The sequence below is a fragment of the Balaenoptera ricei genome, chromosome X (genome assembly GCF_028023285.1).
Source record: "Balaenoptera ricei isolate mBalRic1 chromosome X, mBalRic1.hap2, whole genome shotgun sequence".
In the NCBI taxonomy this organism is placed as follows: Eukaryota; Metazoa; Chordata; class Mammalia; order Artiodactyla; family Balaenopteridae; genus Balaenoptera; species Balaenoptera ricei.
Window position 1 is genome coordinate 15,024,894 of NC_082660.1, and position 26,372 is coordinate 15,051,265.

Genomic DNA, 26,372 nt, shown 5'->3' on the forward strand with positions numbered 1-26,372 from the left:
CATTTCAAAAAGTTAAAGAACAACAAATCAAATCCAGAGAAGAGAGAAGGAAGGAAATAATAAAGGTGAGAAAGGAAATCAAGAGAATAGAAAATAATAGAGAAGAATCAATGAAGCTAAAAGTCAGTTCTTTGAAAAGATTAATACAGTTGATACAATAGAGGATGTCAGACAGCTTTCCAAGTCCAGGGACCAGAGAGGAACATCAAAGTTTGGGTAATGCCAATGTCACAAAAGGGAATTTGAATGGATACTGAATAGGGCCCAGACTATTCTATCAGTGCATGTTAGCTGCACTTGTGTGGTCAGTCAGGTTGTGGTCCATGGGTGGTCAACCAAGCTCCATGCACTAAGGTGTGAACAGGAGATCAGTAGCCAGCAGGGAATCAGCTCTTGAGCTGAAAAACTATCCCATATTGGAAGCAGAATCCGTGAGGCTGTTTATAGGAGACTCGGCCATCATCTCTGCTTGGTAAATGTATTACACTCAGCATTGGAGGAAAATGATCTTACTAATCTTATGAGGACTAATCATGTTTGTGTTTGTGTTGTCCGTGTATGGCATGAGTAGAACTGTTCACTTTTCTGTGTTCACACCTGTGCACCAGTAAGGATGCACAGCGTTGCAAGTAATGGAAAATTGCTCTCAAATTGACTTAAACAATGAGAAAATATATTAGCCCCATCACAAGGTGTCCAGAGTCAGGGCAGACTCCAAGCACATTATGTTGTATCTCCAGCTCCACTTTGCTTTGTCCACCTCTGTGGGATGGCCACAGCAGCCCCAGATATAACATGAAGATACAACAAAGTCCAGGTCAAGAGGAGACTTCTCTCTCTGTGTCTCCTTTCCAGTCTCCGTGGCAGAATTTCCTCTTATGTCTCATTGGCCCAGTTGGGACATATACCCTTTATTAAATTAATTACTCATATGGGATTGCCATGATTGGTTCAGACCAATTTTTAAAAAACATTTTACTGAAGTATAATATACCTCAAAATAGGCATATAGATTGATGCATTTTTTACAAACTGGGTCCACCTCTATAACCAGCACTACTAGATAAGGATTTTTAACCTTGTTTGTGCCAGGGAATCCTATGGCAGTGTGGTGAAGCCTAGGGACTCTTTTTAAGAATTTTTTAAATGTATAAAGTAAAATACATAGAATAAAAAGAAATCCAGTTAAGTGGAAATAACGTTATTAGCATTTTAATGCATTCATTCAGGTTAATTAAGATTAATTTGGTCATTCAATAAATTCATGATATAAGTATGTATGCTACTTTATTAACACATTAAATAACAAAATCTGGTGGTAGATATAATTGCTACAATAATTCTGAATTGCTGATGAGCATAAAGGATTCCACTGGTGACAAAAATCATAGCTCCTGCTAATATACTATTATGGTTTGTTGCCTACATTTATAATGAAAGGAAAAGCTATGTTTCAGTTAAAGATTAGTGAAAATAAAGAGGTATTTTTTCCATGCACAGTCATAGACCCCTCGAATTTTATCCATGGACCAATTAAGGGTCCATGGGCCCAAGGTTAAGAACATCTGGAACTTAGACTCAACAGTTGAAGTGGTCTGGATGTTGGGGGGTTGAACACCATGACCCACCATAGTAGATGAAAGAAATTGGAGCTTTGAGTCCTGCAGATTCATTCATTCATTCATTCAATCAACAATTATTTGTCACACGCCCACTATGTGTTTGGCACCATGTTTTGTACAGGTATTCAGTGGCGAATTAAGTGACAAGATCTCTCACCTCATGGAGTAATTAGACCATTGGAGAGGAAAAACAGTAAAGATGTATATAGAGGTGAACTGCAGATTCAGAGAGAGGGCAAGTTGACCATTTGAGCTGGAATTCAGAGGGGTGGTTCAAACCAAAGGATGGGTAAGATTTTAGCTGAATTCATTACAGGTAATTGCCAAGAATTTCTCCTGAGCAAAGCAGGCTTTCCAGTGGGGCCACCCTGGACCCCTGATGAGCCCCTCTCTGGAATAGTCCTGTCTATCTTCAGTAAAGCCTGGTCTTCAGTGTGGTGGCTGGTCCCATTTAATTTGATACTATTCAATAAAGATCCCTATGATTCTCCTTGCCATGTTGGTGTTCTCCAGCAAAGCTTTCTGCTAAAACCACGAGTTCATCTTATAGTGATTTGCCTTAAGGTGCCGTCTCCAACAACACATTATGTCTGCAGCCTGCAACTGTCGGTATCGATAAAGGCATTTCAGGACACACCTTGAATTCCTGAGGAAACAGAGCTTCGTTACTTCCTTGCCTCCTTCGTTATATTTACTGAGTACCTAATGGATAATAAGCATGATGCTGGGAGCAAGGGCCACAGAGATTAATAAGACATGGCTCTACCCTCAAGCAAACAACACTTTAGTGGAGGGAGAAAGGCATATAAAACCAGTAAATGCAGATGGTGTCCCAGCTGCTGGGGGAAAAGTCCATGGGGGTTGCAGTGGGGATGCAGAGGCTGGAGGGGACAATTCTGCCAGGTCTGGAGTGGGGAGTGGACAGAAAGGGTTTCATAAGAAGTCAGTTCTTAAGCTTCACCTGCGAAGAGGGATGAACGGAATGTTGCTAGGTGGTCAGGGAAGAAGGAACTTTCTCAGCTGTGCACTCATCAGCCACCATGGCTTTCCTCCATCCGGAGGAACCATGAATTACCCATCAAAGCCCCAACGAGGTGGTTCTAAAATTAGGAGTGACCACCATTCAACCTTGTTTTCCTTGCTTTTCTTCAACGGTGTTTGGAAACATGTGAGCTAAAAAAGACACTCAGATAGTCAAAAGAAAAGAAATCAGAACTAGGCAAGCAGGCAAGAATCAGAAACAGCCCAATAAGAGTAAGGAGAGGAAATGAAGTTAGTATTTCCATGTTAGGTAAGGGAGTAAATATTCTTTAGGTCCTTGAATCATCATGAATGAAAAAAGTTTTACATCTCCTTATATTGGCTTATGTGGTTCTGAACCTCAGCCACAAAGGAGAATCACCTGGAGTTTTTAAAATGACCAATTACTAGGATACACCCCAAAGAATTAACTCAGTATGTTTAGGGGCAAGACACATGCATTTGTATTTTTAAAGCTCCCCAGATGCAGCCCAAGTTAGGAATCGGTGCTCACATGACACGGGGTCAGCAAGCTTTGTCTGTAAAGCAACAGAGAGTAAATATTTTGGGCTTTGCAGGCCATGAAGTCTGCCGTAACCACTCAACTCTGCTATTATAGCTTGAAAGCAGCCACAGACAATAAATGAATGCCATGGCTGTGTGACCAAGAAAACTTGATTTATGGACACTGAAATTTGAATTTCATGTAGTTTTTAGGTGTCACAAAATATTTTTGTTTTGTTTTTTTTTCCTACCATTGAGAAATGTAAAAACCACTCTTAGCTACTGGCCATACAAAAATAGGAGGCAAGTGGATTTGGCCCACCAGCCATTGTTGGCTGTTTCCTACTATAGGCAACACGAGACACCAGAGCAAGGAGAACAAAATGAAAAGCTTCCATTGCCTCCTTGGTGAAATGTCAACTTGAAAATAAAGCACATTCCCATGGGCTGAGCATTTTTATCTGCATCCTGAATTTTCTCTCTAAAAATTCAAGCTTAATACTATACAGACATTGCTAAAACTGTATCGCGCTGCTCTTTAAAAACAAACAGGTAAGGTGGACAAGTTATACAAAAACAAGTTTTCAAATTATGGTTCTATAACTCTATGCAGTATCCATTTTCAAACTGCCAATATTGCAACCTGCTTCACAATTTCATCAAATTGGCAGAAACAATTGGATGGGGCTGGAAAGCGATGACTTGCCAAATGTCGCTTGAGCCAGCAGGGGCTGGAAACAGCTTTGCTGACGAGGCTCCAGCTTGGTGAATGCACACGTAGCTATAACCAACCTGTTCTCAACCAAGTAATTACCTTCTCCTGGGGAGGGAGAGTGGTATGAAAAAATTGCAGAAAGACAGCACACTGTAGGGGGAGAGGAAGAATGGGACAGAGAAAGGGAAAGGAAGAGAAAGAAGAGAGGGCTGCAAGGAAATAAATTCCTGCAAGATAAAAGAGAAGATGGATGTGGAGAGACTCACAAAAATTCCATCTGGGAAAATCGTCCAGGAGATGGAAAAGGAAATTAAAGGACTGGCAGGTGAACAAGACTGGCTTTTAAAGGCTTAATAATAGGGATGTTTGGTAACCAATGAGGCTAATGCACAAGTGACATAAACCAGCGGGGGTCTCGCAGGGGACCCACAGCACACACTAACTGAAGGACATTTAATACAGGATAATGGCAGAAAGATAGGACTGCGGCTGAATCCACTTCCCTTCATTCACAAAGGATGAGCTGGCAGAATTTCATAGCTTGGCACTGTCATTTGAGAGAAGGGGCGGTATTGACTGAAAAAGTCTTTGTAATGTGGGAACCAGCAGAGGGAAGGAAGCAGGAAAAGAAGGACGGAAGGGAGGGAGGGAGGGAGGGAAGGAAAGAGGGAGGGAAGTTAACAAATGAAGTTAATTAGAGACCCTGTGCTTGTAAGTTCAGGGTTAGGGAATTATCTGCCATTCATTAGAAAATACCCTTTCAATGCAGTTGATCACTAGGTCGGCTTCTCAAACTTTGATGTGCAAACAAATCACCCCAGGAGCTCTTTATTTATTTATTTGGCTGCGCTGGGTCTTAGTTGAAGCACGGGGGATCTTCGTTGTGGCATGCGGGAATCTTTTAGTTGTGGCATGCAGGCTCTTAGTTGCGGCATGCGGGATCTAGTTCCCTGACCAGGGATCGAACCCGGGCCCCCTGCATTGGGAGTGCAGAGTCTTAACCACTGAGCCACCAGGGAAGTCCCCACCCCAGGAGCTCTTTAAAAGGCACATTTTGATTCAGTAAGGCTGGGATGGAGCCCGAGATTCTGCATTTCTAGCAAACTTCCATTTGTGATGCTGCTGGTCCAAGGACCACACTTTGAGTAGCAAGGCTCTAGGCCTACACTGTCCAGCACAGTAGCCAGTAACCACAGGTAGCCATTGAGCACCTGAAATGTGGCCGATCCGAGTTAAGGTGTGTTGTACATTCCAAAGACTTAGTAAAAAAGAATCTATAATGTATCATTAATAATTCTTATATTGATCACATTTTGAAATGATACTGTTTTGGATATATTGGGTTAAATAAAATATATTATTACAATTAATTTCACCTCTTTTTCACTTTTTAAAATGCGGCTTCTAAAAAAGTTAAAATTACACACATGGCTCGTGTTCTGTTTCTATTGGTCAGCACAGCTCTAGGCTCTCCCTCCTCACTCTCTCCTCTGGTTTAAGTTATAAAAACAGTACTGAGCAGTTTGCATGGTTGATCCACAAGCGATGGGCAACACACCCACTCTCCTTTTCCCCTTTCCTGCTCTCCTCCCTAGCCCCTCACAGACCCTGCTCCCCCAGTTTTCACCAGGAAAATATAAAGAAATTTTAGGCACTTTAACAAAAGGTGCCCATGAGCTCACTGCCTCACACTAAACTCCCTCCTCATACAAGCATTTACTTCAGCAAAGCCCCTGGCTTGTCCTTTGAACCAACACTGGCAAAAATAAGACACAGGAGCTGCGCTCAAGCTCATGGTCCAGAGGAGCAAAAAGAGAGGTAAATAAAGACATATACTACAATGTTCTTGGTGCTGTAATAGAATACATCCAAGGGGCACAGTAGAGACATGATCTAAGGCAGTTCCACCGGCCAGAACTTTCTTGTCTGCTGGATTAGCTATGTAACTTTAGGCAGTGACTTAACCAGACCAATCCGTGTCTAAGCTTCTGCATCTGTTTAATGGGAACAATAATAGTGACCTACCTCAGAGTGTTGGTATGAAAGCTAAATGAGTTTACATTTATAAAGCACTTAGGTCAGTGCTTGACACATAGTAAGCTCCATATACATGTTAGCTAAATAAATAGACTTGACAGGCCATTGTCAACCTGCCAATGAATGTTTTTAGGCATAAATGTCTAAATATAATTCTGATCTCATCCCATCCCAATGACCTTATGAAATTCAGTACTAAAATGCTGTAAACGACCCAAATGGATGGATAACTTGTAGCTGATTCACACACTTGAATACTACACAGCAATGAAAAAAGAAATAAATCACTTCTGCTCACAACACCATGGATGCACCACGGATGACCTAACCACAAGGACGACCTTGCAGACCTAACGTTGAGCAAAAGAAGCCAGACACACAAGAGTACATGTTGTGTGGTTCCATTTACATGAAGTTCAAAAACATGCAAAATTAATCTATGGTGAAAGATTATCTTTACTTTGGGGGTATTGGTAATGACTGGGGACATGCGAAGTAGGCTTCTGCGTGCTGGTAACGCACACCTTGACCTGGGTGGTGGTTACCTGGATGTGTTCACTTTGCTAAAATTCACTGAGCTGTACATCTGAAATTTTTACACTTTACATTATGCATATTATTCCACAATTTAAACAAAAGAAAGAGAAGCTGCAGAGGAGTTCTTTCTAAATCATTTCAGTTGGAAAATCCAGCCATGAACCTCTGGGTACAAAGATGTCAAAACCTACTTAACAAAGAGAGGTCAATCTGAACACCTTGCTTCTATTCCAATTATTTTGATCTCTGAGCCAGAATTAAGCCCTTCCTCGAGTAGGAAAAATGGGTGAGTGAGATGAAAAGAAGATTAGAGAAAAGGAGGAAAATCAGAATGGAGCAGAGATGCTGAATAGCCCTAGGAGCTCCCAGAAGTGTGTGAAGAACAGTCTATGTAGCTCGGAGAGTAGAGCGTCTGGAGAGAAACACTGGCCAAATGTTCTACTTCAGACCTTCTTGTGAAGCTGAGCTTTGTTCTTCCTTAAGATTTTCCTAAACACTCCCATATCTTAGAGCTCCACCTGCAGGGTTTCTTCAGTTCCCTGTGGGAGTAGAAGGTTTTGCAAATTCTTTCCTCATTGCATTTTTTTTTTCTCATTGCATTTTTAAGAAGCACTAGTAGTGCTACAAGAGGATGGGGCTGGCTACATCACATGGTCTTGTATTTAGTAGTCAAATGGACAGACTTTAAGTAGAAGACCTTAGAGAATATCCAAAGGGCATGGCAGAAGGACCCAGAACTGAGAATAGCCTCGCTCACAGCTGTGGGAAGATCATCTAACATCCAAGAGGGATATGTACAGAGAAAGGAGTGTTTGTGATTATTTTTACTTTGTTCCATAACCAATTTATTAATTTTAACTTATTTATTTATTTAGGCTGCGCCGGGTCTTAGTTGCAGCACGCAGGATCTTTTAGTTGCGGCATGCATGTGGGATCTAGTTCCCCAACCAGGGATGGAAGCCAGGCCCCCTGCATTGGGAGCGTGGAGTCTCACCCACTGGACCACCAGGGAAGTCCCTAAAAATTATATTTTCTTAATATTACACAAAGAAAAAGTATTTTCTAAATTTCATGATAATTCAACCGAGCAATAATCTTTTATTATTTTAAGTATCCCCCCCTGGTTTGTGAATAACATGGTGAGGATGAAAGAATCTAAGATGAAAAGGTGAGAGAACGGGGTTCTCACTGTAGTCCAGCCACTGCCTAGGTGTGAGACTTTACGTATCTGGACCACATTTACTTAGATTATAAAATGAGGAGAAGGAAGGAAGAGCAGAGAGCTCTGGACTTTAATTCTGAGAAATCTACATCCCCCTTACCTTCACCACTTCCAAATGCCAGCACCTACCTTTCTTTGTCTGAGGGCTATCTGTAGCCATTGAAGTCAGAAGATTTGTCTGCCTGTGTGGCAGGACAGAAATGCCAGGGAATTAACACCATTTGGAAGGAGCCTCCTCCAGTAATACTGGGGAGTTGGTATATAAATACCCCAGCTCTCTTACCCTCAGGTAGAAGAACCCTAAACTATGTGTTTTACGCTATCTCCTCCGAATTTCCCAGAGAGATCAAGTTCCACTCAATCAACATGGTAATTTACTTGGTAATGCACCCTTCGTTCACTGCTTTCCCTTCCCTGTATCACTTTCCCATTCTCCCACCAGTGTTTCCTTCATCACCCAAAGAAACTGTTCATACCAGAATCCTTGATGTTAACATCATCTTCTGGGTGAATTTAAACTAAGACAAAACCCCACAAACCAAACACTGTGGTGATAGGGTTCTTGAAGGCTGCAGGAAAATGGTTCTCTCCACAGACAGGAATTTTAAGGAGTTTAGTAGATAATGAGAACAGAGGAAGGATCATCGTCATTCAGGTACAAAGCTGTGGACAAGACCACTTAACCGACTGCTCTTCTCCTACTACTGGAATGGTAGTCCCTTTAGGCATTTTAACTGCTAGAAATGTGCAAGAATTAGTAGAAGGTTGAAAAACTTGCACCATCTGGCTAAACCTAGCCCGGTGTTCAGGAGACACCCTAAATTTGATGTATACTCCATTAAAGAAAGTAATGAAATGGCCATTTTTCAAAGATTCAAATTAAGCCACTGGTTAAGAGCTCATCGTTCCAATTTGATGGCAGAGACTTTCAAATCTGCCATTCCAAATAGTTTTCACTATCAGCTATATTCTACATCTTCTCAAGGAATCAGTATGAGGCTTTTTTTTTAATCTAGAGGGAAAAAATAGTAATTGGCTACCTTTGATCTCAAAGAAGGCTTTCCCTTCACTTCCATTCCTCTCCTCCTGTCTCAATGCAGAAGTGTTTTTACCTAGGGACTGTGTAGCAGACACTGTTGAGAGATACAATGTTTATTCCCACCCCTTCTCCCTTCTCCATCACAGCCCATAGGGGCTTGGAAAAGTCAGACTCATGTTTCCAGTTTCCCTTATACGAAAGTGGCCATGTTACCTAATTCTGACCAATGAGACTAATGGGAAAGTGTGCCAGGAGGTTTTGCAAAAGGAGAGGAGAGAAGTATGCGAGGAGACCTCCTTCACTGCCCATCCCTTCCTATACAGATGTGGTGGTTGGAGACATAGTAGCCACCTGTGACCAGGAGGAGAGACACTGCCAGAACACTGAAAATGGGCAAGAGGGAAACGGGAAAGAGTCTGAGTCACTGGGATGCAACCAAGCTGCCAAATCAACTCTGAGACCACCTACTTCCTTGTTAAAGAAACACTAAATACCCCTCCGGTTTAGTCCACCATTCAAGAGATTTTTCTTGCTGCCGAAAGTATTCCCAATCGACACAGATTTGTAAAGTAATTTTTTAAAACTGAAGTATAATACACACAGAAATATGCACAAATCATAAGTACACAACTTGAAGAATTTTCACAGAATGGTTTTTGTTTTGAAATTTCCATTACCCAAATACTTTAGAAACAGTCACAGTGGTTAAGAGCACAGACTCTGGAGTCAGATTGCTGGGTTTGAAACCCAGATCCACCACTTACTAACTCAATGACCTTGGGCAAATTATTTAACGTCTCTGTCCCTTGGTTTTCTCAATTATAATATGGAAATGACAATACTATCTATGTCGTAGGGTTTTTGCAAGGATTAAACACATTAATTTTTTAAATATAGGTGTCTGCCACATATAATAGTATGTGCTAATAAGTATTCGTTAGATATAAATAATGTTAACCAGGGTATAACTCAGGAGGAAGGAAGAGCAGGAAATATCTGGGAGAGGGAGTAGATGTTTGAGGGCTATCCCTCACCTCTGTCCTGAGATGATCCTGGAAGCTAAAATGCCTAATGAACTAGTAAATGCTAAAAATATTGTCCAGCCTAGAGCTGTATAATGGAGCTACAGACCTCTAGAGGTTGGGTGGGGCTTTAAAATCTCCTGTCTGGCAGTTCTTAACTGGGATCCAATGATGCGCTTCTGGAAATCCACCATCCGTGATGTGACCTTTGTACGAAGTGAGCATAAATAGGCATATGTGTGTTTTATTGGGGAGAGGATCGAGAGTTTTCATCAGGCTCTCAGAGGGACCCATGATACACGAAAGGTTAAAACTACTTACTAGTTCATCTCCCTGACATAATAGTTATGGCCCAGAAAGAGGCCATCTAACACTTCAACTGAATTGTCACATTTAACTTTATTTACATCTCCCTAGAAGAAAAATGAGGTCAAAGAAAATGTTATTCTACTCCAAAATCCTAGAATATTCCAGTGGAAGGGACTTAGTAGCTCTTTAAATAGCATACTGCTGCATTTACAGATGAGGAATCCAAGTTCTATCAAAGTTACTATGACCTGCTCGGTATCCTAGAGAGAGCCAGAGCCATGGCGGACCAGTTGTCCTGGTCAGCATCGACTTTTCCCCCACAATGATACTTCGGTGGCAAAAAATCCCACCAGCTCATTTCATGGGCTGGCGCTGCTCACAGTTGTTAAATGCTCCATACTGAAGCCCTTTAAGTGTGGTTGCCAAGGGCAGCCAGGACCAAGGGGCTTCAAACATTCTATTCCTTTCACTGCCATAAGCTTTAGAGTGATTATAATTAGCCATACATCTCATGTGTATCAGAGGGTAAAAATGGGAAAATAAAGCAAAGGCTTTTCTACCAACCCAATTTATCCTCTTCATGGGAAGCTGTTTCACCATTTTCTTTTTGTCTCTTCCTGTCCTTTGATAAGTCTTTAAGAACTTCTTTCTGAGTGCTGTGTGTGTGCCAACTATGAGTACAAGAGGCGCAGAAATAGCAAACGCAAATATATGAAATAGTTATATATAATCTGTATAAACAAAACAGTGTCTAAACACAGATTGCTCTTTCCAGGGTGCAGGTGGGGGATGGGAGGCAGTGAGTGATACTGATGCTAAACACGAGTTAATAGATTGACCCATGAGGATTAGATTGGGTCTGGTTTTAGGTTCTGATTAAACAAGGTGTTTTGTTTTCATGTCAGTTTAAAGGCAAACTTGAATGTCCTGGCTCACAGCTCTAACTCTTGCCTGCTGCTGGAAGGACTTTCTCATTTCTACTAGGTTTTTGATTAATGTCCTACCTGAACTGCCGGTAGGTCTGGATCACTTTATTTCTGTAGGAATGAAGTGGGGGACAACAAGAAAAGGAAAATAGGCTTGTACAGCTGAGGCCAGGTTACCTGGCTGCAATTTAAGATTCAAAGGTCACTGAGACTTCTGGTGAAATGTAATACAGCAAAAAAAAAAAAAATGTATTTTGCCCAGCAATGATTGACATGCACATTTTTATTACCGGAGGAGGAAGGCTTCACATGTGGTTTCTGACTGTATGACATAAAGAAAAATAACAGAACTAATTATGGTCTTTATTCCATACTTATTTTTACTTTTTGGTTGTATCATTTTTCTCCCTAAAGCCTCATCCCACCCTTACCCCTCTTCTTCCTAAAAGGACAGAACACATAGCTTTCTTACGCAGCCCCAGGCTACCAGCTACGCCTTTGCTTAATAAAACGCTGGGCCAGTGCAAAGCTGGAGAACTCACCCCAAATGATGAACAGCCAAGGGTCCACTCTCAGCGAGGCCCTGACTAATTTCTCTTCATGGCACAGAAAGCTGAGTGGGTGACCTCTCACAACACGACTGAGTTGAAAGTGGGTCTCTCTCAAACACGCAGGCCAGGGGAAGGGACACTTAGTGCTAAGAAATGAACTGTCTTCTCGCAGCTTCCCGGCCCCGTGGGGAAGACTGCTGATTCTCCCCGCTGTCTCTCACCGAGCGCTCCATCTACCTGCCCTTTTTCAATGTGTGGGCTGGGCCAGTCCATTTCCAGTGGATTTTGATAAATCAGAATGGGTGGGAGGAGAGGGAAAGGGAGAGAACAGGGAGGGAATCAGATGAAGAAAAGCGTACTTAAATTTTTCTCTAGGAAAAAGAATCATATATTTTGGAAATCCCTTAAAGAGCAGCAGAGGTAGTTAGATCCAGGCTACTATCATTTCCCCTCCTCTAAGTTGGCCAGGGAGGCTATTTCCACAAAAATATTTGCCTTAATTCATAGGAGTTTTTATTAGAGGTAGAGGATATTAAAGGTGGTCAAAACTCCAAATACGTTAATTAACTTAATTAATCACTGAAACTGATTCCAACTGCAGCCAAGCACGATTCCTAGGGGGGTCTACTGGCTTCCTCAAAATGAAGGGCAGTTTAGGAGCTGGCACTGCTGGGGACAGAGGAAGCAATTGGTGACTGAGACCCAGGTGCCGAACAGCATCCGGCTGTCACATCTTCCAGAAAGTCTTGGTGAGCTCTGCTGATTTTCCCCTCTGGCTATGCTTGTTTCTTGCAGCCCAAATACCCATAAGCAGCTTTTAAAAATACCCAAGCTGGGGGCTTCCCTGGTGGCACAGTGGTTAAGAATCCGCCTGCCAATGCAGTGACACGGGTTTGAGCCCTGGACCGGGAAGAGCCCACATGCCACGGAGCAACTAAGCCCGTGCGCCACAACTACTGAGCCTGCACTCTAGAGCCCACGAGCCACAACTACTGAGGCCTCAAGCCACAACTACTGAAGCCTGCGTGCCTAGAGCCCATGCTCCACAACAAGAGAAGCCACCACAATGAGAAGCCCGCACACCACAACGAAGAGTAGCCCCCACTCACTGCAGCTAGAGAAAGTCCGCGCATAGCAACAAAGACCCAACGCAGCCAAAAAATAAATAAAAAAATAAATAAATACCCAAGTGCATGTTGGTGGGAATGTAAATTGATACAGCCACTATGGAGAACAGTATGGAAGTTCCTTAAAAAACTAAAAACAGAACTACCATATGACCCAGCATTCAAAAAGAGACATGTACCACAATGTTCATTGCAGCTCTATTTACAATAGCCAGGACATGGAAGCAACCTAAGTGTCCATCGACAGATGAATGGATAAAGAAGATGTAGCACATATATACAATGGAATATTACTCAGCCATAAAAAGAAACGAAATTGAGTTATTTGTAGTGAGGTGGATGGACCTAGAGTCTGTCATACAGAGTGAAGTAAGTCAGAAAGAGAAAAACAAATACCATATGCTAACACATATATATGGAATCTAAAAAAAAAAAAGGTTCTGAAGAACCTAGGGGCAGGACAGGAATAAAGACGCAGTCGTAGAGAATGGACTTGAGGACACAGAGAGGGGGAGGGGTAAGCTGGGACGAAGTGAGAGAGTGGCATGGACATATATACACTACCAAACGTAAAATAGATAGCTAGTCGGAAGCAGCCTCATAGCACAGGGAGATCAGCTCGGTGCTTTGTGACCACCTAGAGGGGTGGGATAGGGAGGGTAGGAGGGAGATGCAACAGGGAGGGGATATGGGGATATTTGTATACGTATAGCTGATTCACTTTGTTATACAGCAGAAACTAACACAACATTGTAAAGCAATTTTACTCCAATAAAGATGTTAAAAAAAATTAAAAAATTAAAAAAAAATACCCAAGTGCAGACGTAGAGAACAAACGTATGGATGCCAAGGGAGAAAGGGGGGTGGTGGGATGAACTGGAAGATAGGGATTGACAATATATACACTATTGATACTATGTATAAAATAGATAACTAATGAGAACCTACTGTGTAGCACAGGGAACTCTACTCAATGCTCTGTGGTGACCTAAAAGGGAAGGAAACCCAAAAAAGAGGGGATATATGTATACGTATAGCTGATTCACTTTGCTGTATAATAGAAACTAACACAACATTGTAAAGCAACTATACTTCAATAAAAATTTTAAAAAATTATATTCAAGAACAAACAAACAGAAAAAGAAATCAGATTTGTGGTTACTAGGGATGGTGGGTTAAGGGGAGGGGGAATTGGATGAAGGTAGTCAAAAGGTACAAACTTCCAGTTACAAGATAAATAAGTACTATAATGTAATAAATAAGTGCTGTATGTAATGTATAGCATGATAAACATAATTAACACTGCTGCAGCATGAAAGTTATCAGAGGAAATCTTAAGGCTTCTCACCACAAGGAAAAAATTTTTTCTATTTGTTTAATTTTGTATCTATATGAGATGATGGATGTTCATTAAACTTCCTGTAATAATCACTCCATGATGGATGTAAGTCACATCATTATGCTGTACACCTTAAACATATACATTGCTCTATGTCAATTATAAATAAACTGGAATTAAAAAAAATGACAATCTTTCTGGGTATCAGAAAAAAATGAAAAAATAAAAATGAAAATACCCAAGTGCAGGAGGAAATCCACTCTCTGAAGCTCACAGGAGCCTCCTTGCATCTCCCTTAAATATTGCTCCCATCTGACCACTCTGAGTCCACAACTCTTCAATCCAAAGACTATTTATTGGGTGCCTCACCAAAGGGCCATTTTTCTCTCCCAGCCTCTGTTTCCAGACCCCTGAAATGAGGTTTCAGGGATCTCGAGCCTGTTTCCTCTCTGCCTGTCGCCAGCTGACCTGATCCACCGCAGAAGGTTTCCAGAGCCCATTAGTGTGGCATCGGGTGGACAGGCAGAAAGTGCAAATGCAAGTTCAAAAGATCTGGGGCCAGGAGATAAATGTCCCCAGCGTTAGTGTGGCAAGTGTGTTCTGGCCTCTGCGGAGGTCAGCTCCTTTGGGAAGCTTCTTGGCAGGCATGGAACAAAGGATTTCATTCCCCTATGTCTCAACAATCATACAGGTTTATGTTGTAACCAAAACATGACCTCTAATCATGGCCACTAGACCCCACCCCACCCCACTTCTAGAGCATCAAAAGGCAAAGTGGGAACAAAAGACATTTTTCTTTCTATTTTTAACACAGTGTATATTAGCAATAAATTAACATTCCCCTTCCAGCACCTTTTAAGCACCAGCAGGGGCCAATTCTTTTTACTATATTGTGTTCCAAAGATCAACCAATGGATCATGCTGTCGCAGAATGCAACAGAGTAAAATAGCCGTTGCAGCCAGTGTTCTTATAGCTCCGTGCAGCACATCTTCTGGAAGCTACTTTATGGTGGGGAAACAAGAAGGCAGTGGTCATGATGCCTGGTGTGATCCTAGGGTGACAGCGAATGGTTTCGATGTTCCCCCTTGTTTGGGAAAGAGGGAGGAGGGATGGTGATTTTCATGGGAAAACTGTTACCTTTGTCTCAATTTTTCAGTATTTAGAAGGAGAGCAGGGCTTCCCTGGTGGCGCAGTGGTTAAGAATCCACCTGCCAATGCAGGGGACACAGGTTCAAGCCCTGGTCCGGGAAGATCCCACATGCAGTGGAGCAACTAAACCCGTGCGCCACAACTACTGAGCCTGAGCTCTAGAGCCTGTGAGCCACAACCACTGAGCCCGCACACCTAGAGCCCGAGCTCCGCAACAAGAGAAGGCACCGCAAGGAGAAGCCAGCGCACCACAACGAGGAGTAGCCCCCACTCGCCACAACTGGAGAAGACCCATTCACAGCAACGAAGACCCAACGCAGCCAAAAATAAATAAATAAAATAAATAAATTTAGAAGGAGAGGAAAAGAAGAGACATGACTGAGACTGCTCAGGAAAAACCTGAATTAACTCTTGACGTGCCACATCTTTTGGCAGAGATTGTGCTCCATGTCCTACTAAGCAGCAATCACTTTCTGGGTCTCACATCCATTGTGGATACTGATAATCAAAATTAAAACTTTCCTATCTTTCTCTCATAGGTCCAAGCACCCCGGCCATTTCTTACAAAACCATTTATTTACATGTTACACCTACTTAGGCTGTTGTTGGTAGAGATAAAAGTGTTCTCCCCAAATACTTTCATTTTAAACCACTAGAGTAGTGGGAAATTGATGAGATTTCAAAATCAGATGTCTTGAGAATTTCCTGAACAGGCAGAATAATTCCATGTTAGCAACCAAGAATAACCGAGGGGTTCAAGATCTGTCCAGACCATTTTAATTCCAATTCAGTTAATTGTCTGGACAGATCTTGAACCCCTAGAATAGACTTCATCGTTACATGGACTTAATCTGCCTTTTTAGGGAATGCTCAAGACATCTGATATCGAAAACTTACCCACTTCGCGTTATGCTAACGTTTAAATGTATGCATTATGGAGTTAGACCTCTGGATTTGAATTCCAAGTCTGTCAATCACTAAGCTGTGTGACTTTGAGCAAGTAACCTAACCTTTCTACTCCTCAGTATCCTCATTTGTAAAGTGGGGATATTAATAGTAACTACCTGATAGTGTTGTCATGAAAATTAAGCAAATTAATATTTATGAGGTGAGTAACAGTGTTGCCACATAAAAGTGCCACATATGAGTTTGCAAGACAAATAAATAGAAATCCCAGTTTGTATGGTATCTCAGAACCTGTTTTTCACCAACTACTCGAATTTCTAAATTTCGAGACGATCACTACCAAAGAGGCGTCTGTCCCTTCCGCAGGGACGTGCTGTGCCATCTCAGATCACAGCCTCAGGGAGATGAACCCCACATGAGCAACAGTGTACTTGTTATAGTGGTCCCTGTGCCCAAAATCTGTGGAAAAATCCAGATACTCTTGGTGAAAATAACCAAGAAGGAGGCTGTTCAGAAGCCAACTCTACTCCACAAGGAAATTCCCGACTGTTGGACTTTGGGCTTGTATCCCTTTCTTTGCTAGACTGTGGGACTAACAATGACCTTGATCTTTTTAAATAAGGGGCAGCCATCCCAGATAGATTTTTGGTTCCATGTTAGCTGTTCCGAGGAAAAACCCATGGGAGACAGTGAACCGAAGCATGTAGGATTTCTGAAAGGCAGAACAGAAAACACCGAGGAGAAATATATTGCTGCCTCCCCAAAGGTATTGGAACAGATGAAGGGTTCGTTTGGCCTGGGGGCATGTCCCCTTCTTTTCTTTGTGGAAAAACAGGAAGGTGCTAACTGGAAGGAAACTTCCAGGAAGTCAAACAAGATCCCATTTTTATCTCCAGATCTACCAAGAGAATTGTAGCTCCCAATTCCCACTGTCTCCCTCCCCTGCCCTGCTTAGGTGATCTTTTAGTCTATGGTGGGGAGAAGTTTTCCCTTTTATTAATAATATTTTTTGAATAAAAAGATGAATACACATGATCCAACTTTTTTAAGGTATAAAAGACGATACAATGAACATTCCTTCCACCTCGGTCCCCCAGCCACCCAGTTTCCCTCACTGTAGGTAATTACTATGACCAATTTCTTATGTTTCCTTTCAGAGATATTTTCTTTATATACAAGCAAATATACATGCACATATATTTGTATATGTTTCCCCTCTCAAAGTTTTTTTTTCTTTTTTTTTTTAACCAGCTGGTAGTGCACAATACAAACTCCACTCCACTTTTCTTTTTCCACACTTCACAATATATCTTGGAGAGCTTTTCACATTCATGCTTGAGGTTCTTAATTCCTTTTTCATGGCTGTATAGTATTCCATCATACAGATGTACTATAATTTATGTTCCCTTTGGAGGATTCTTTACATTGTTTCAAATATTTTGCTAGTACCAAGAGTGTTGCAGAGAACAACCCTGTTCACACGCCACTTTGCACAAATGTGGAAGAGTGAATTTGTAGGAAATTTCCCTAGAGGGGAAATTGTTGGTTCAAAGGGTTCTAATTTTGATAGATCTTGCCAACTTGCCCTTTATAAGAGTTGTACCAATGTTATGCTTCCACAATCTATGAGAGTGTCTACTTCTGATGGGGAGCATTTGACCGCAGAAACTACACATTCAAGGTATCCAAGATTCTGCCCTCTACTAAGAAATGCAATTCAATGAACCCCGTTTTCAGATCTTTGCTGTGAAGGGCAGGTGACAGTCAGAGCAACTACTCATCACAGACCATCCACTTGCATCTTAACAGGAGTGCTGGAGACCAGTGGTGCCTGACAGGGTGGTGGGTGAAAAATGCCTTCTACTGGTGTCTTCTTTCCACTCCGGCAGAAGAAGAGGTGTACAAACTGGATGGTTCTGTGGGACTCCACGACTGATCCTTGAAAAGATTTTCCTAGCAGCCAGAGGGCAAGTCAAGCCTTCCTTTTGCACATTCAGATCCAAAGCATCCAGCATTTAATGGGGCCAACACAGAAAGTTCTTGCTTGCAACCTGGCATCCATTACCTCATTTGAAGTGGGTCCACTAGACTAGTTCTTTAGCAGTAATCTCAAACAGCAAGCTGGCCTGATTTTGGAACAGAGATTCTTCCCAGAACCCTTGCAAGGAATACATGTTCCATGTATTGCAATAATGTGACTTTCATCTCTCTGAGACAGATGGCTAAGAGCAAAGACTCCAAAGCCAGACTACCTTGGTTTGAATCTTGCTGGTTGTGTGATCTTGGGCAAGTTGCTTCACCTCTCTGTATAGATTCCAAATAAAATACAGGACACTAAGTTAAATTTGAATTTCAGATAAACAACAAATAACTTTTTAGTATAAATATGTTCCAAATGTTGCATGGGGCATATTAAATAAACAACTGAAAATATTTGCTGTTTACCTGAAATTCAAATTTAACTGGACATCCTGTATTATTTGCTGAATTTGGCAACCCTACTCTGTTCCTCTGTCTCTTCATCTATACCCACCTCATAGGGTTGTTACAAGGATTAAATGATATAGTATATTTGTAAAGTATATAGAACTGTTCCTGAACATCATAGTGCTACATAAGATTTTCTTAAAATAAAGAAATGCAATTTTGATTCAACAGGCACAAGGACTCTATTATTTCCATCTTTTTCCCAAGATGAGGGGGGAAGTGATTAAATATGTGGTGAGTGTTGAGGAGACTGGGTTAAAAAAGGAATTTGACCAAGGGTGTTCTGGAACAGGTGGAAGATCTGGAGTTTACTGATTGGTTCAAGTACAGAGGCCTTGCTGTTCTGTATGAACCGGGACAAGACTGATAGAATGCTCTGGGGGCAGCAGGCTGAGCTGGGGGTTGGGCAGAAGAGCAAGGGAGAGGTGTAGAGGGACCCACGGCGGATGGTGTTAGGGGAGCAGCCCATTTCACAGAGGTGGCATTAGGCAGGCCAGCACACTGGGAGGCAGGGGCCAACCCTGGTCTGGCTGCAGGAGCCACAGATGAGCAGCAGTGGCAGGAATGGGACCTCCCAGGACCATGACCTTGGCTGTGAGGAAGGGAGAGGGAGAGGAAGGGCATTTGCAGAGAGAGAAGTCAGAGGCAGATGGGGTGTCTGAAGAGGCAAACTCCCAGCCTCAGGGAGCCTTATTCAGACTTTCTAAGTTCTGCCCTTTTCAGGCAGGGCTCAGAATTTGGCTCAGCTTCCTCTGACAGGGAGGGATGATAAGTATGGACAACGTTATCTACATGGGCCACTAAGGAGGCCTCAGGTGGGAGAGGGCTGAGGAGACCCCGAAGTCCCATAGGCCAGGGCTTCTGATCTGGGTCCACAGATCCCCAAAGGGTCTGTGAACTTAGATGGGAAAAAATTACACCTTTGTCTTTACTCACCTCTAGATGAAACTGAGCGTGTCCTTCAATTAGGAATATAGACGACACATCTCAGTAGTATTAACCACACCAGTGACTGTCACCAATAGCAATCGCAGATTTTTTCACATCACATTACTGTTGTTTCAGATATCCTAAAATATCATTTCTTACACTCATTATCACTTAGAAATTACCATGGTTATTGCTGCTAGAATTTCTTATTTAAAGCATTAACAAATGCACAGAAATAATATTATACCAAAATTTTGTTTTTTTAATATTTTGGTAACTATATTCAAGATAACTGGTTTCCTTTGTAAATCTTTGCATTGTGTTTAATGCATTTAAAAACACTTTCCTGAGAAGGGATCTACAGTCTTCCCCAGGCCTCCAAGGAGTTCCATATCTCAAAATGAAGACAGGAACCGCCAACTTAGGCCAACGTTTGTCAGGCTTGTGGAGAGTGGTCTGAAATTTAAGGAGGCCTCAAATTGATTTCCAGGACTGTGGGGAGTCTTTGGTATGGCTTTTCTTTTGTTTGTTTAGCTTACAATCATAAAAGCATCTGCATTTTGAGCACACCTAAGGAGAAAATATCTGTGTGATGGGTTTGAGTGTTACGGCTGTGTTAATTTGACAGAAATGTCTACATTGTGCATATTGGTCCCCCTCTGCCCCCCGCCCAGAGAATGAATGAGGGAGATCATTTTATTTTGCAGCTTACTTAAAAGTAAGTTATACCATTATCCAGGAAGCCCCCTTTCACCTCTAATCATGGAAAGAAAAGGAACCTCCCTCTCTCTTCCTCTATGTGTCAAACTCCATCATGTCAGCTTGTTTAGCTGCAAGGGAGACAGATAATTGAAGGCCCCCAGGGTAAAAATTGGGCTCAAGATCAGAGTAAGTAAGAGAAAAGGATTGTCAGGGCTGCTGAAACAGAGAGAGGACTCTGACCGAGAAGCCTTCTTCAGTGACCCCTGTAACACTGGGGAGCTCCCACCCTCTTACCTCCACAAGCCTCCTTCCCTAGGTGGGGTGAGCTCTGCAGAAGAAGAGCTCTTAATCTGGCTTCTGATCAGGTATCCATGCCACATATAAACTGTATTAAATCACAAATGACACAGTTAGAATACCATTACAGGTCCAATTACACCTCTAGGAGTTGGGAAATTTGGAGTTAAGACTCCCAAACTAGGAGTCTGTCCCCGACACCCTTACATTTGTGGCTGGGGCAAGAATTTCAACAAGGATGCAGCTTGTGACCTGCCATCTAGGCCTGGACCAGAGGGCTGTTTTCTCCCGCTCACTTGTGTCCTAGATGCCGTCTACGCTGAGGCACTGAGCATGTGTTAAGAGTGGAGTATCTAGGGGGCTTCCCTGGTGGTGCAGTGGTTGAGAATCTGCCTGCCAATGCAGGGGATATGGGTTCGAGCCCTGGTCTGGGAAGATCCCACGTGCCGTGGAGCAACTAGGTCTGTGAGCCACAACTACTGAGCCTGCACGTCTGGAGCCTGTGCTCTGCAGCAAGAGAGGCCGCGACAGTGAGAGGCCCGCGCACTGCGATGAAGAGTGGCCCCCGCTTGCCGCAACTAGAGAAAGTCCTCGCACAGAAGCGAAGACCCAACACAGCCAAAAATAAAAATAAATAAATTAATTAATAAATTAATTTAAAAAAAAAGAGTGGAGTATCTTTATTGGAAAAAAAAATCTCCCTTTCTTCAGTGGTGTCATAGGTTGAACTGTTTCCCTCCAAAAACATGTGTTGAAGTCTAATCCCCAGTACTTCAGAATGTGACCTTTGTTGGGAATAGGGTGGTTGCAGATATAATTAGTGATGATAAGATGAGGTCATACTGCAGTAGGGTGGACTCCAATCCAATATGACCGGTGTCCTTATAAGAAAAGGAAAATCTGGACATAGACAGAGGGAAGAAGGCCATATAAAGATGGAGGCAGAAGTTGCAGTTCTGTTGCCACAAGCCAAAGAACACATGGGGCTGCCAGAAGCTGAAAAAGGCAAGGAAGAATCTTCTGAGCCACCAGCTTGTTACAGCAGCCCCAGCAAATGAACACAATTGGCTTTAACCTTTTCCTTGGCTTACTTGCCTCCCACCTCCATTTCCAATGACCCCCCCCCAAACCATCAGAGGCGAGGGGCCGAAGGAGAAGAATCCCAGAGGGCAAGCTTGACCTACAAGCATCGAGCAGCATGAAAGGGGAGAATAAAGTGTCCCCCTTCCTGATGCCAATGTCACCAAAGCAAGACCAGTCTGTTTCCCCAGTAAAAATCCCCAGAGGCTGAAGCAATGTCCCTGTCAGTCATATTGACTGTACAATCAGAACTAAGGGTCCCACCCAGCCCATCTTCTCTTCTGTCCCCCATGGGCCCGCCTAAGCCAGCCCAACATTTTAAAGGAGGACTGAATCCTGTAGGGCTTAGCAGCCCAGCCTTGAGCCTGAGGCCCGAAGCCGGAGTAGGGGAAGGGAAACCAGGAGGCTGGAAGTTGGCGCCCAGGGCCACTGAACTGTAGAGGAGAGATTAAAACAAAGATTGCTGCACTCGGGGGATTAAATAGTACAAAAATTTTAAACAACCCAACTGGACCTCATAATAGTGTGGCAAAGGGTGTATGTAAAATGTAAAGTTGGGAGTCTTGGCTCGATTGAAAGGCTCTCTCTGAATAACAATTTATTTTAATTTGAGATTTCTCATACTGTCCATATGGCAGGTCTTCATGGGAAAGCAACTGTCTCACAGTTGACGGGGACATCTGAAGTATGCTTTTTTGGCATTCGGGGGAAGTTTTTTTTTTCATTTATATCAGTGGCTTGGTTGAGGATAGTTTGAAAACATTTCCTTAATGTTTCTAGCTTTTTTACTCCTAGAAATTTATCATCTACCCTTGGAAGTTACAAACTGAAATCCATTTCTCAACCAAACCGCCACTCTTTTAGGCAGCACCAGTTTGTAATTGTGGAGATCTGTGGGCATTTGTTTGAAAATGGAAAATCCTATTTGCATGACATTTTTTTTTCAACAACAACCCAGAAAGCATGTGGAGAATGTTATGACTTGAAGTAGGACTGCCTTGCCAAGTATCCCAGGCTCACGTTGTGGAGTGACTCCTAGAAAAATCTACAATCTATCTCTGGGAAAGAGGCAAGATTTCCAGCCAGCTCTGGGTAGGACCCTGGTACTCCCACAGATATGGTGACAGTCTTTACTCTTACAGAGACTTCCAAGCACATGCTAGGTCCAGGGGATGTGATGTGGGAAAGGGAGCTCTTTTCAACTTTCTCTTCTGAGGCATCTCACCAGCTGCTCCTCTGAGGGAGAGAAAGCAGATTTGGCAGAAGCTCAATTTTGCCCACATTCACAGCCCTACAGGGAGAAGGCGAAATAGGTGCAGTATCATGAGTCACTAAACATACTGATAAAACAAAGATCACAACTTTTTACAGAAACCGCACTATTCAAATGTCACATCCTCAAAGAGATCTTCTGAAGCATCAAAAATAGCATCCCTGCTTGTGGAGAAAAGGGAACCCTTGCGCACTGCTGGTGGGAATGTAAACTGGTGCAGCCTACTGCATACTGTGGAAAACAGTATGGACGTTTCTCAAAAAAACTAAACAGAGAACTGCCATATGACCCAGCAATTCCACTCCTGGGTATATATTCTAAAGAAACAAAAACACTAATTCGAAAAGGTGCATGCATCCCAATGTTCATAGCAGTATTATTTACAATTGCCAAGATATGGAAGCAACCTAAGCATCTATCGACCGATGAATGGATAAAGAAGATGTGGTACATATATACAATGGAATACTACTCAGCTATAAAAAGAATGAAATAATGCCATTTGCAACAACATGGATGGACGTGGAGGGCATTATGCTAAGTGACATAAGTCAGAGAAAGACAAATACTGTATGAGATCACTTATATGTGGAATCTAAAAAATAAAACAAACTAGTGAATATAACAAAAAAGAAACATACTCACAGGTACAGAGAACAAACTAGTGGTTACCAGTGGGGGGAGGGAAGTGGGGAGGGACAAGATAGGGGTAGGGGATTAAGGGGTACAAACTACGATGCATAAAATAAATAAAATACAATGATGCACTGTATAACACAGGGAATATAGCTAATATTTTATAATAACTACAAATGGAATATGACCTTTAAAAACTGTGAATCACTATGTTGTACACCTGAAACTTATATAATATTATGCATCAACTGTACCTCAATTAAAAAAAAAGAAAATACCATCCCTGTCATCCTCAGTCTCTTAAACATGTTTTGTTATCTTCTTTATAGTACTGTACGCATCTCTTCCCAACTCCCTGCTCAGTGACCTCACATTTGTAGTTTAAAATCATCTGTGGTCAGAGTATTTATACCATGGAAATTGGCAAATGCTATAAATCTAGGCTCTCCCCACCCCTAAAGTCAGCAGTTAACTCCTTATTAGCATAGCACTGATTATCACTATCTGTATTTACATCATATATGTGGCTTTTACATTGTATAATCTGTATGTATGTGTGTATGTATAAAGCATGCATAGATAATACATTATATTACATCATTAGTTTATTAATGATCTTCCCCTCCCTCCACCAGAATGTATATCAGCCCTCAGACACCCTGTTTTGTTCACTGCTGGTTACCATGCCTACAACAGTACCCATACCTCGAAGATGCTCCATAAGTATTTGTTGAATGGATGAATGGTGAATGAAATCTTTAGATTCATTTACCTACCTGTTTTATCTACCTGTTCTATCATTAAATCCTCTGTGGGCTTCAAAATCCCCTTCCATTTTGCCTCCACCTTCTTCCCCATGCCTTCTTGCTTTTTGCCACCATCTTTGCCCTTACCCTCACACCAAGTAGAAAAATCTGCTGATCTGTTGACGTTTTTTTTTCAAATTAATTAATTTATGGCTGTGTTGGGTCTTTGCTGCTGCTCACGGACTTCCTCTAGTTGCGGAGAGTGGGGGCTACTCTTCGTTGCGGTGCACGGGCTTCTCATCTCAGTGGCTTCTCTTGTTGTGGAGCACGGGCTCTAGGCGTGCAGGCTTCAGTAGTTGTGGCATGCAGGCTCAGTAGTTCTGGCACGCGGGCTCAGTAGTTGTGGCACGCGGTCTCTAGAGCACAGGCTCAGTAGTTGTGGCGCATGGGCTTAGTTGCTCCGCGGCATGTGGGATCTTCCTAGGCCAGTGATCGAACCCGTGTCCCCTGCATTGGGAGGTGGATTCTTAACCACTGCACCACCAGGGAAGTCCCTGCTGACTTTCTTTTTTTTTTTTTTTTTATAAATTTTTTAATGTGACACATACTTTTAATTTTATTTATTTATTTATGGCTGTGTTGGGTCTTCGTTTCTGTGCGAGGGCTTTCTCTGGTTGTGGCAAGCGGGGGCCACTCTTCATCGCGGTGCGCGGGCCTCTCACTGTCGCGGCCTCTCTTGTTGCGGAGCACAGGCTCCAGACGCGCAGGCTCAGTAGTTGTGGCTCACGGGCCTAGTTGCTCCGCGGCATGTGGGATCCTCCCAGACCAGGGCTCGAACCCGTGTCCCCTGCATTGGCGGGCAGATTCTCAACCACTGCGCCACCAGGGAAGCCCCCTTGCTGACTTTCTTTACTAGTGATTCCTGATATTTGTTTAAGTAGCTCCTCTGGGCACCTGAGACATTCTTCTGAACTTTCCCCTGTCACATCTCCCCCAGAAAAGCATTTCCTATATGTTTAGCCAAGTTTAGGTGCTTATAAGGCACCCAGAACAAGCACATTCATAAAACACTCTCTTTTCTCACGAGACACTTATAACCTAGTTGAGCAGCTAAGACTAATATTGGCTTGAAAAATTATGAGCAAGTAAGATAATTATTCAACTAACTGTTAAATTGGGGAGTAGAAACCATAAAATCTCAGAGCGAAAAGGGTTGGTGGAGACCAGGAAAACATCAAAGAGAAGCAGTGGGCCTTGATCTGGCCCTGACTAATAAGTAGGGTTTAACTAGTTCAGGATTTCTTACCTCAGCACTGCTGACATTTTGGGCAGATACTTCTCTGTTATGTGGCTGTCCTCTGTATTGTAGGATGTTCAGCAGAATCCCTGGCCTCCACCAATTAGATGCCAGTAGGAACCCCCCCCTCCCCAGTTATCACAACCAAAAATGTCCCCAGGCATTGCCAACTGTCCCCTGGGGGCCAAAATCACCCCCCCCCCCAAGTTGTGAACTGCTGACTTAGATGGAAGAGAAAGAGGACGTTATAACTTAGAGTAATGAAAAAGGACTTGCTCACTTAACTCAGAATTCTGACTTGATCCACCACTGTACCCAGTCAAAAACCTGACTTCTTTTGACATGTTAATCTACTTCATATGCATGCTTTATACATGTTTTATTAAACCTATACCCTGCATTAAATTTGGATTGGACTATTGATGTGGTTTCCAAATGCTTTAGTCGTAGAACCCTTTGTTCCAACGAAATCTTAGCCAGAAGCATGAACAAATAAGGACATAAGTAGAGCGGTTCTTGTTGAAGCTTCAGTAGAGAATCATCCTCTCCCCACATGCACCCCAGCCTTGCCCAATGGCCCAGTAGCACAATTCCTGGTGCATTTCACTATACCGTAAACATGCTGAAGGCAAGCGTGACATTGAACCCTACAATAATAACTATAATATCGTGGTACAGGAAAAGGAGCAATGGATTAGGAGCTGCAAAAATCTGCAAGTTTTACTTGGAACTTTTCACTAACCGCCTATGTGACCGCATGTCACTTGACCTCTATGAACTTGTATTTCTTCATTATAATCTCTAAGGCCCCTTTCTGCTTCAGAATGTTATAAGTCTATAAGCACAACTGTGTCACAAAATTTGTGAGCCCCGAATAATGATTGGGGCTCTATAGTTG

The 26,372-nt window shown here is 42.5% G+C and overlaps 1 protein-coding gene across 6 annotated transcripts in view; it reads right to left on the reverse strand.

The window, feature by feature from the left end:
* Positions 1-26,372, reverse strand: part of RAI2 (retinoic acid induced 2) — a 397,723-nt gene that overhangs the window by 214,010 nt on the left and 157,341 nt on the right. The window lies entirely within an intron of this gene.